The sequence below is a fragment of the Neofelis nebulosa genome, chromosome 14, assembly GCF_028018385.1.
Source record: "Neofelis nebulosa isolate mNeoNeb1 chromosome 14, mNeoNeb1.pri, whole genome shotgun sequence".
Lineage (NCBI taxonomy): Eukaryota > Metazoa > Chordata > Mammalia > Carnivora > Felidae > Neofelis > Neofelis nebulosa.
Genome location: NC_080795.1, coordinates 48009894 through 48020876, shown reverse-complemented (window position 1 = coordinate 48020876; position 10983 = coordinate 48009894). Strand labels below are relative to the sequence as shown.

The following is a 10983-nucleotide window of genomic DNA, read 5'->3' as shown; positions in this document are numbered from 1 at the left end:
AAGTTTTCCCAGCTTTGTCTGACTTGAAAATAACAGACTTAAGCAGCTGTATTACCAAGAGCAGGATTCTCGGTCTAGGCTTCTCAGACCTAACTGGCAATGCCTGTGGGTCTTTACCTCGGCCTGGGAGACGCCTGTGTTTGAGGGTCAAATGCAGGACGCAGGGGCGGCAATGGAGGAGGGGGTGGTGTGATGGGAGTGTGGGCGTATGGGAGGGGCACCATTGGGAGCTGAGTACAGATCTGGGGAGGGGCTTCCGTCAGAGGAGGAGGCTCCAGAAGCTGAAACCCAAGTGTTCTGGTGCCCCAGCTAGACCCCTGGAAATTGCCCCGGAGTCTCCCCCGTTTCAGCTAGTCAGCAGCAGTCCTGAGGACCCGCTCTCTGTAAGTGTGCCAGGTGAATGGGCTGTGAGGAACATGGGCTGTGCCGCCAAACTGCAGGCTCTGAGTTCTGGCTGGGACACGAGTAGCTCCCAGACCCTGGGCTCCTTCTCTGTGTTTCCTGATCTGTGGCATGAGGTTGATAAGAGGTAGCGGACCTATCTCTGGTTCGTTGGGCAGATAAAATGAATTAATACACGGAAAGCACTTCACACAGTGCTTTGTCATTAGTAAGTGCGGCATAAATGTGAGCTCTCGTCGTTTGTTGTTGTTGTTATGCCCCCTTTTCCCTTTTCCTGCTGCCACTGATTTAGTTGACGACCTTATCTCTTGCCTGAATTGCTCCAGTGGCCTTCACACCAGCTCCTTGCTCTGCATCAGGACGCGCCTGCCCCAGTCCATTCTCCGAACTGCAACTAGAATGCTCGTTTTGAAAGCAAAAATCTGACTCCAGTCATTCTGCTTAATTTCCTTCAGAGGTTTTCTGTGGCTTTCGGGGTAGAGTTCGGGCTCCAGGGAATTTCATGACCTCACTCTTGTTTCCTCACCAGCCTCATCTCCCAAGCCTCTCCTCGTGTAGCTTCAGCTCAGCACTGAGCTGGGCTCACCCTTCCTCGTCTGGGCAACTCCTGTGAATTTTTCCCTACTGCCTACCAGCAGACCTCTTGCCCCCCACCCCCACGTTCCCAGCTAATTGTGTTGCCCTTGCTTGGCGCCCTGCATCATCATCTACACATCAATCAGTCTTCCCTACCTGCAGGTGCCTTGCGGGGTGGATTGTGGGCCTCAGAAAATGTTTGTTGAATGAATAAATAAATGCAGGTCAAACAAAGTTTAATTCTTCTCACTAAAGCCAGAAGCAAACATGGAGAATAATAGAAAGACAAAACCAATCTTTAGTATAGTACCATACAATAAAAAACATTGGGAAATAACTAAGGAATCAGATGTTGGTCAAAAGCAATGTGGCATGCTATCTTGTCACCATTTCAGAGGTATTTGTTTAAATTATAAAGGGTCAGACTAATAATGGAGAGATGTAGTGATTTGAACTCTTCCCTTTACTCGTAAAAAGGTGGGGGATCTCACATTTGGCTGTGACGGATAGAGGTCTAGTGCTTTGAAGAGGTCGTGCAGTGAATTTGGTTCTGGAGGCAGAGTTCGTGAATGTTACCACATGCATGGACTTTGTAGCTCTTCCTGGGATTGTGGCTTCCCCTGGAGTGTGGATTTCCGCTCGCTCGATTTGGGATTGGTATGAAGAGAGCAGAGTTCTGTTACATTTCAGGTGATTCAGTATGTTCTGTGGGTGCATTTCTGACTGAGGCAGCATTTCCAAGCGTTCCATTACCGGGTTCCCGGGATCCATGCAGAGGGAGCTAAGGTGGTTCCCAGTTCTCTGGAACAGCCCGAGTCTAATTTCTAGGCTCCAGAACTGGCGTGGGGGGTGTGGGGGGGGGGTTGTATAGCTGAGGAATCAAGAATGCTTGTTTACATTTTTAAAGGGCCGTAAACAAAACAAATCAAAATACAGAGAAGAATATGCAACAGAGACCATGCCTAAAATAATTACTACCTAGTGGTTTATAGAAAAACGTTGTCAACTGCTGTTCTGGAGCTGAGACCCTAGGTTTCATTTCTCATATCATCTTTGATTGATTGATAGTGGCTGCCTAGAGACCCGGGCTGAATAGGAATCCAAGGCTGAATCCAGGCTCGGCAGGAAAGAGTGCTGTGGTCAATTAGTGGTGTCTGTTGGGGTGTGGGATTAGAAAGTGGTGGCATATAATCTTTGTCCTTACCACCCCTCTATCTGTGTCACCGTGAAAGAGAGTATCTTTGAAGGATAATGAAGGCAGATGTCAGGGACAGAGCACACCAATTTAAAAAGTCATCCTTAGGGGCGCCTGGGTGGCTCAGCTGGTTAAGCCTCCTACTTCAGCTCAGGTCATGATCTCACGGTCCGTGAGTTCGAGCCCCGCATCGGGCTCTGGGCTGATGGCTCACAGCCTGGAGCCTGCTTCCGATTCTGTGTCTCCCTCTCTCTCTGCCCCTCCCCCATTCATGCTCTGTCTCTCTCTGTCTCAAAAATAAATAAACGTTAAAAAAAAAATTTTAAAAAGTCATCCTTAGAAGAAGCCAGGAAATTTCTACCATTACCATAAACTATCACTATAGTTAATATTAGTAGCTTCCATTTATCAAGTGTGTACTATGTATGTACATGAGGATCCCATTTAAACTTTGTAATGATTTTTCAGGAGATACTTATTTTAATTAGGACTCAATTCTGTTGCAAGTGTCAAACAACTTAAAAAAAAAAAAAGGAACGTTATTTTGTCTCTTATAACTCTTCAGTCCAGAGAAATACACTTCAGGTATGGCTTAATCCAGGGTTTAAGCATCATTACCAGGACCTGGTGTCTCTCTCTCCATTTCTTGATTTGTTTTTTGAAGTTGGCACCATTTTTAGGCTCCATTTAAACCATTGTGGGCTTAAATCCAGCTAGGAAGTGAGAGCCTCTATTCCAGCATCGCCTGCAATGACTAGCTGTGACTTTATTGGCTTTGATAGGATCCAGTGCCTCTTCCTGTGGCTGGAGGGTCATATACTAGTAGAGCTTGGGCTTGGTCACAGGTTTTATCTTTGAGCCATAGGCTAAGGAGTAGGAGCAGGGTCATTTTCCAGAAGAACGTTGTTAGAATACATTGTTATACTGTCACCAGAAGATGGGCCAATGGATGTTGGATTGCAAAGCAACAGATGTCCACTATAGTGCTGTTAGTATCCCCCTTTCATAGATGAGGGAAACACGTTTAGGGACACTCAGTAACTTGCACAAGGACAAATGGCTAGTAAACAGTTGAGTTCTGACTTGCAACCCACAATTTCTACACTTAGTATAATTATTCTACCCTTAGTAGAATTGTTTGTGAACAGAACAATTTTTTTTTAAGTAGGTTCCATGTCCAACGTGGGGCTTGAACTCATGACCCTGAGGTTGAGAGTCTCATGCTCCACTGACTGAGCCAGCCAGGCGTTCCATTAACGGAACAATTTGAAGTGAGTTTAGTAAAAAGCTCTGACCTCTTATTTCTGAAAATATAGCTAACTAACTTCAAGAAATGTTAGGTATTGGCTGGCTGGCTAGAAGATAGGAGGAAAAGGAAGACATACACTACTTTGGCTGGATTTTTACTCACATTTTCAACCAATATCTTTTGGCAGTTTCCACATGTTCAACACTGTGTTAAGTACCAGTGATATGTGATGAATAAGATCTAGTCTCCTACCTTTAAGAAGTTCACATTTCAACATGAAATTGCAAGACGTCATTAGGGGACAGACTCATTGGAAGGAGGACCATGTGGGAGGAGGTGCAGGAGCAGAGCCCCCTTGGTGGGGACAGTGACCTTCCAGTGTGTTTTGCTGACATGTCCCCAGTACAGTGTCTTGTGTGATAGGCAAGCGATAAGCATTTCTTGAATGTTATTTTTTTTTATTGTGGTTAAATATAAATAACACAACATTTACCATTTTAACCATTTTTAAGTGTAAAGTTCTGTGGCATCAAGTACATTCATATTCTTGTGCAACTGTAACCACCGTTCATCTCCAGAACTTTTTCATCTTTCCAAACTGAAACTCTAAACGCATTATATAAAAACTCGCCCCGCCCCCAACTCTCTGTCCAGCCCCTGGCAACCGCCATTCATTCTTTCTGTCTATATGCATTTGACGACCTTAGGTGCCTTATGTTAAGTGGAATCGTACAGTATTTGTCATTTTGTGACTGGTTTATGTCACTTAGCATAATGTCTTGGAGGCTCATCCATGTCGTATCATGTGTCCAAATTTCTTTCCTTTTTAGGGCTGCATAATACTCCACTGTGTGGATAGACCACATTTTATTGATCCATTCATTTGTCAGTGGGCACTTGGGTGACTTCCACCTTTTGGCTATTGTGAATAATGTGGCTATGAACATGGATGTGTAAAATATCTGTTTGAGTCCCTGCTTTCAATTCTTTTGCGTCTGGGCCCAGAAGTGGAATTGCTGTATCATATGATTTTTCGAGGAACTGCCTTACTGTTTTCGACAGCAGCTACCATTTTACATGCCCACCAGCAGTCTACACAGGTTCCAATCCCTCCACTTCCTTGCCAACACTTGCTGTTTTCGGTATTTTAAAAAATATGTAATAGCCGTCCTAGTGGGTGTGAAATGTTTAGTATAGTATTAAAAGTAGGTTGGGATCAAATTGTGAGGGACGGTAGCAGAATCTGAATTTCATTTGGAGGAGCTATTGAGTATTTGTGGCAAGAGCATGATCACTTCCCCACATTAAAGAGAGAGTGAAGAGAAGAAAGCAGAAGAGTTAGGGGGTTATTTTAATTATTCAGATGAAAGAGAACCTAATAGTTTTCTCCACATTTATACAACTGTGGATATTACATTTATTGCCACATTAAATGGTATTGGACTTGGGGAGGAAAGGTAAATGTGGCACCGAGATATCTCATGACCAAAGATGCCACAGACAGGTTAAGTTGACTGCTGTTGCTAATAATGACAGTAATGATTCCAAATGCCTTTATGCACTTTCTGTGAACATGGCAGTGTTCTAAACATTAATTAATTAATTGACTCTGATAAATCCTTTCAACGGTTTATCAACCAGGGTCCCCTAAGGAGGCAGATGACATACTCAAAGGGTATAACTGAAGAAAGTTTAATGAAGGGACTATTTACAAAGATGTGGGCAGGGTTTTTTCTTTTTTAATGTTTATTTATTTTTGAGAGACACACAGAGAGAGAGAGAGAGAGACAGCGCATGAGTGGGGGAGGGGCAGAGAGAGGGAGACCCAGAATCAGAAGCAGGCTCCAGGCTCTGAGCTGTCAGCACAGAGTCCAATGTGGGGCTTGACCTCACAAACTGTGAGATCGTGACCTGAGCAAAAGTCAGACACTTAACTGACTGAGCCAGCCAGGCGCCCCATAAATATGTGGGCAGGGTTAAGGGAAATCACCAGGAGTGGCCAGCAATGCATGTAAATCTTTACTACCCCAGCCCTGAAAGGGGGATGTGAGAGAGAGGTTTCTGGAATTACTCTTCAGCAGAGGAATATAGCTACACTCAAACTGTGGCCTGATGTGGAGGCATCCAGATGAGGGTCCCCAACCACTCTTTTCTCCCTCTCTGATTTCTGCTGGTGCCTCTCAACTGCCTGTCAACCTAACCAGAAGCCAGAGGACAAGAAAACTTGATGTAAGGACTACCTTGTATCTAGAAATCAGCCTCCTAGGGCTGAGAGTGGAGTGAGGCTGGATCTGGAGAGGAAAACAGAGAGGATCCAGCAGGAGGGAACGCTGCTGTGATGATCCTTATTTCACAGGTGAGGGAACTGAAGCATCAAGAGGTTGAATGACCTACCCAAGGTCACTAATAACTAATGGGGCTGGGATTCAAACCCAGGGAATATTTCCACTATACATCCAGTCAGATCTGGAATGTTAGGTTTCCCCCAGACCTGTGTGTTTAGATTCTTCGGGAATAATCTGATTTGTACAAACTTAGCTTGGCTCTCAAAATGTAGAGGAAGTGACTGCTCAGAATTTCCCCCTTTCCCCCCCTAAATAACAACACGTATTTCATATGTGTCATAACTGAATGATTGTATTGAGATTAAAAAAATATTTTCTGGGACGCCTGGGTGGCTCAATTGGTTAAGCATGCGACTTCAGCTCAGGTCATGATTTTGTGGTCTGTGGGCTCGAGCCCTGCATCGGGCTCTGTGCTGACAGCTCAGAGCCTGTGGCCCGCTTCAGATTCTGTGGCTTCCCCTCTCTCTGCCCCTCCCCTGCTTGCACTCTGCCTCTATCTCTCTCAAAAATAAATAAAGCATTAAAAAATTAAAAAATATCTTTTCTATGTAATTGGTGGGGATAACAATAAGTCCTTGAAACCCGTGTGAGAAAGATAAGTTTTGTTTTGCTTTTAGCGAAAAGCTCCAAAGGAGTTGACAGTGTAACCCGGCCTCTTAAACATTAATGAGACCTCGGGCTGCGTTATAGAAGAGTTTCCAGTACCAGGGAGATGGTATTTCCCTCTGTGCTATCCTGGCAGGAGTGAATGGAGAAAGAAAGCAATGTCTAGTGTGGGGTCACTAGTGGGCCCACCTCCCCCAAGGCATGACTAAAGAGCTTTCTAGCCAGAAAAAGCTCTGTGCTTTTTTAAAATTTTTTTATTTTTTATTCTGGGCTCAGAAGTAGGCTCCCTGTGCAAACAAAATGGGCTGCATTGGAAGGCCTCATATTTTCCATTCCCAGAGGTTGTGAGGCTGAGGCCATAGGTGAGAGATGTGGCTGAGGGCTTATGTTAGTTTCCTGTGGCCTCTGTAACAAATTACCACAAACTGGGTGGCTGAAAATAACAGAAATGTTTGTTCTCACCGTTCTGGAGGCCAGAAGTCCAAAATCAAGGTATTAGCACGGCTGAGCCTCCAGAGGCTTTGGGGGAGAAGTCTTTGCTCGCCCATGCCAGGGGCTGGTGGCTGGATTCTGTCATGATGCCCCTAGATTTGATTTACTGCTTGGGTTCTAGGTTCCTTGACACAGTAGGGGTTTTGTAAACACTTTTGATCTACTGAAATTTTTTTGTAACTTTAAGCCACCAAACGAACAAGACAGCTAAAAATCTACCAAAGAGGCTATCAAAAACCAGTCTGACCCCTGCCTCAGATGGAAGTTTCCTTGCTTTGCTTTGCCCAGTGGCCTTCGAGGAAACGAATGGGAGAGAGACACTGACCGTGTTCTGGCTTCTCACCTGAGGCTTTCCCAGATGCTTTCAAAATGATGCTCGGAGGAAGGCTGAGGATTTTGGCGTCTTTCAGGAAATGGAAACAGAAGCAGTATAGGCTCTAGTTTCTAGGCTTTCGGAAAGCATCAGTTTAGAATTATAGTTTGTAAGTTTTGCTGACCCATCAATGAACCTTCTATGTGTGGGTTTTCAATACTTTGTCTCAAACTGGGGCTTATGTATACCAGGAAAACAAGGAAAGGTCAAGGGTAACTTTGGCAATTACCTGGCTAATTTGAAGACTATATCCCATCAAGTGGGGTACATCGAGTCCACCCCAGGGCATAAATTATTCTGCTTATTTGTCTGCATTGATCACATTAACTGAATAAAGAGCCAAAATCCATTCCCTCCGTGCTGTGGAGAGGCCCTTGTTAAGTTCCGTTTCTCTACAGGGGGCAGCTTACTTGGGTTTCTCAGCCACTTTGCAGTTTGACTTCAAAAGAGAAAGAAGAAAGAAAAAAAAGGTAAAATGTTCCCTCACTTTATTGTGTTGCATATTCTGCTGTATCATTGTGACTCTGGTTAATATTAACTTTGGGTCTGTCTGCTTTGAATAATTATACCTGGAGTCTTGTGATACTTATAGAATTTAGTCTTACCAGCTGAGGAAAACGGTTTGCCTTTCCCGAAGACCAGCTGCATAATCTGTGGGGCCCTGGTTTAAAGATTATCAAGAATTTCAAAATGGTGTCAGCAGAGCATTAGACCAAGTGTGGGGCCCTTCCAAGCAGGGGGCCTAGTGTAACTAACTACCTAGGGCACTTGCCCATGAACTGGCACCAGCCTCACACATATGCCGAGCTAGACCCCTTCTTACTAATATAGCACCTCACATGCTCCTGCAAAGGTCAGTAAACTGACCAGGCCAGTTTACTCTGCCTCAGTGGGAACACACTCTTATGTAGGAACAAGGACATGGCAAGCAGGCTGGATATCCCTTAAAAAAATTTTTTTTTTAATGTTTATTTATTCTTGAGAGAGCGAGCAAGCAGGGGAGGGGCAGAGAGAGAGGGAGACACAGAATCCAAAGCAGGCTCTAGGCCCTGAGCTGTCAGCAAAGAACCCAATGCAGGGCTTGAACTCAGTAACTGTGAGATCATGACCTGAGCTGAAGTCGGATGCTTAACCGACTGAACCACCCAGGCGCCCCAGGGTGGACATCTCTTGTTGGCTCTTTCTTCCATGTCCTCTTTCCTCCTGTATCCACCTGCTCTGTGCCCTGAGACGCATCAAGGGCAATCTTTGTCTTTGATTTCTGGTATAATTTGGCCAATGGTGGATCCAGCCCACCCCTGGGAGAGTGGGAGGAGAGTGGGGGAGGGTGCGTTCCCTCCTGCTGGGTTGCATACGGCAGGTTGGTTTCTTCTGTATGCTGAAGGCCACAGCTCATGCCAGGGGTCTTCTCCATCCAGCCTCCATCTTTGGAATTCCTTTATCCCCCACCCCCAGTCATGCACTCAGGCGTAGGGATGGTAATGACTTCCCGCTATTGCCAGCCTTCCCTGCTTTTCTACACCCTTCATTACACTTTTCTCAGTAGTCTCTCCAATAGGACTCTTCAGTAGGATTAAAAAGCACCCCCTGTTTCCTACCTGGGCCTCAGCTGGTTCAGCAGCCCTCTGCCAGGGTTGGGCCATACCTTGCAGTGCTACAGAGCAGAAGGAGAAGCTGATGGCTCTGGTAACTGACTTTTGCGCCAACTCGTGGTAAGCTTGGGCCAGCAGGAAGCCATATGTCCGCATTCACAGTGGCAGGGAGCACACACTTCGGAGTCAGGCATTTGAATTCTCAGGTCATACTTGGGACGAGTCCTATAAAAATGAGCATAATGCTAGTTCTTCACTTCTAGGGTTGTTTTGAGCATGGAGTGAGATCACCAGGCATGATGCCTGGTATACAGTAAGTGCTCCGGAAGCATGGGTGTTTTTACACAGTTTCTATGGAGTGTCTCACCGGAGGGGATACGCTGTCTATACTCTGTCTCTGATCAGAACTGCAGCACTTACTGCCTGGATTACACCGATGATTATCAACTTTTCACTGCTTCATTGTTGTTTTGGGTATTACTTCTGTCTTCTCCATTAGGTTGTAGTAATCTGGGAGTTAGGGATTTTATCTCATGCAATTTTTTTGAACTGATCTAAGTTCTCAACCTGGTTGCCAGCACATTGTTAATTGGTCAAGAAATATGTCTTGGTTAAATATAAGGCCATATAGTTTATTATTTCAAAGGAAGCCTTTGAAAGTGGGGGAGGAGCACTTTTTAATAATTACACCAAAACAAGAGGGACAAGCAGGGGCGGTTTTAGGCAAACCGGGCCACAGAGGCCCTCTAGTTAAGTGAGACTTAAGATAGTTTTCCAAATGTTGTTTTAAAATTTGCCAGCCGACACTCTTTTGTATTAGTCTGCTTTTGGTTTATGAGATAAAAACATGAGTTTTAAAAAACATAGGAAAGGTATGTTTAACATTCCTAATAGATTTTTGGGCCAAATTTGAGGCAATGAGTTAGGATTTCTTCCTCTCCTCCTCCTCCTCCTCCTCCTCCTCCTCCTCCTCCTCCTCCTCCTCCTCCTTCTCCTCCTCCTTCTCCTCCTCCTTCTCCTCCTCCTTCTCCTCCTCCTTCTCCTCCTCCTTCTCCTCCTCCTTCTCCTCCTTCTCCTCCTTCTCCTCCTTCTCCTCCTTCTCCTCCTTCCCCTCCTTCTCCTCCTCCTCCTCCTCCTCCTTCTCCTTCTCCTCCTTCTCCAAGATTTTATTTTTTTAAGTAATCTCTACACCCAACGTGGGGCTCAGACTCACAACCCTAGATAGAGCCGTGTACTCCGCTCACTGAGCCAGCCAGGCACCCCAAGGGTCCGGGCTTCTTGTACAGTTAGATACCTACCTTTGTATCTTACTATCCTACTTTACATTGGATAGCTACTTACACAACTTTCTTGTGTGCCTACCTTTTTTCTTTTTTCCATATATGGTCTAATGATTGTCCTTCTTGCAATAGTGATCATTTATGTTCAGAGATGGCAAAAATAGATGTGTATACATGTATTTTTCTGAGCATCTTTTTGTATTTCTGGTTGCCTAGGTGACATTTCCAAGAGAACGTGTGCTAATCTGCTATTATTACAGCAGAGATAAGATGGCAACTATTTTTAGTCCCTTTTATACCTCTCTTTTTCCCCACCAGCCCGTTTCATTGGTTTATTTCTCCCGTTTCCATTATTGGAAGGCCACATATAACTTCCTTCTTCCAGTTCTGATCTGGGGATTGTAGCTTTTGGAAAATTGATGTAGTAATTCAGTACCTCCTTCATTCAGAATTACTAAATCTGTACTGATAGTCGATTCTGTTGGCTAGTTGATACCAGTTGTTTTTCTCACAGATCGTCCAAGCCAGCCTTAGGCAGGAGATATTTTTGGTAGAAGTAAAAAAGAATGTGGATGTAATCTGTAGTGCTATAGCAGAAAGCGCCTATCCACTCTGGGGCTGGATTAGCCTGGTTTCGGTCTTGGCATTGTCCGGTATTAGCTGCATGACCTCCCGGAGCTTGTACCTTTAGGTAACAACTGGGGTGACAGTGGTGCTGCTTCCTGGGGTTGTTGTGAGGGTTGAGAAGGTTAAGTGTGTAACACATGTGAGCATGATCTCAACATCTCACATGCAGAAGTTATGCTGCTGCTGTGGCTGTTCTTTACTAACAAAGGTGTAAGTGTACCGCCTTTCAGAAAATAATGTCACGCA

The 10983-nt window shown here is 44.9% G+C and overlaps 1 protein-coding gene across 2 annotated transcripts in view; it reads left to right on the top strand.

The window, feature by feature from the left end:
* Nucleotides 1-282: 282 nt before the first annotated feature.
* Nucleotides 283-10983, top strand: part of NCALD (neurocalcin delta) — a 397251-nt gene continuing 386550 nt past the window's right edge. For both annotated transcript variants that reach the window (XM_058698721.1, XM_058698720.1), the window contains exon 1: nucleotides 283-383. The gene's annotated coding sequence lies outside the window, so the exon portion shown is untranslated. The remainder of the gene's footprint in view (nucleotides 384-10983) is intronic.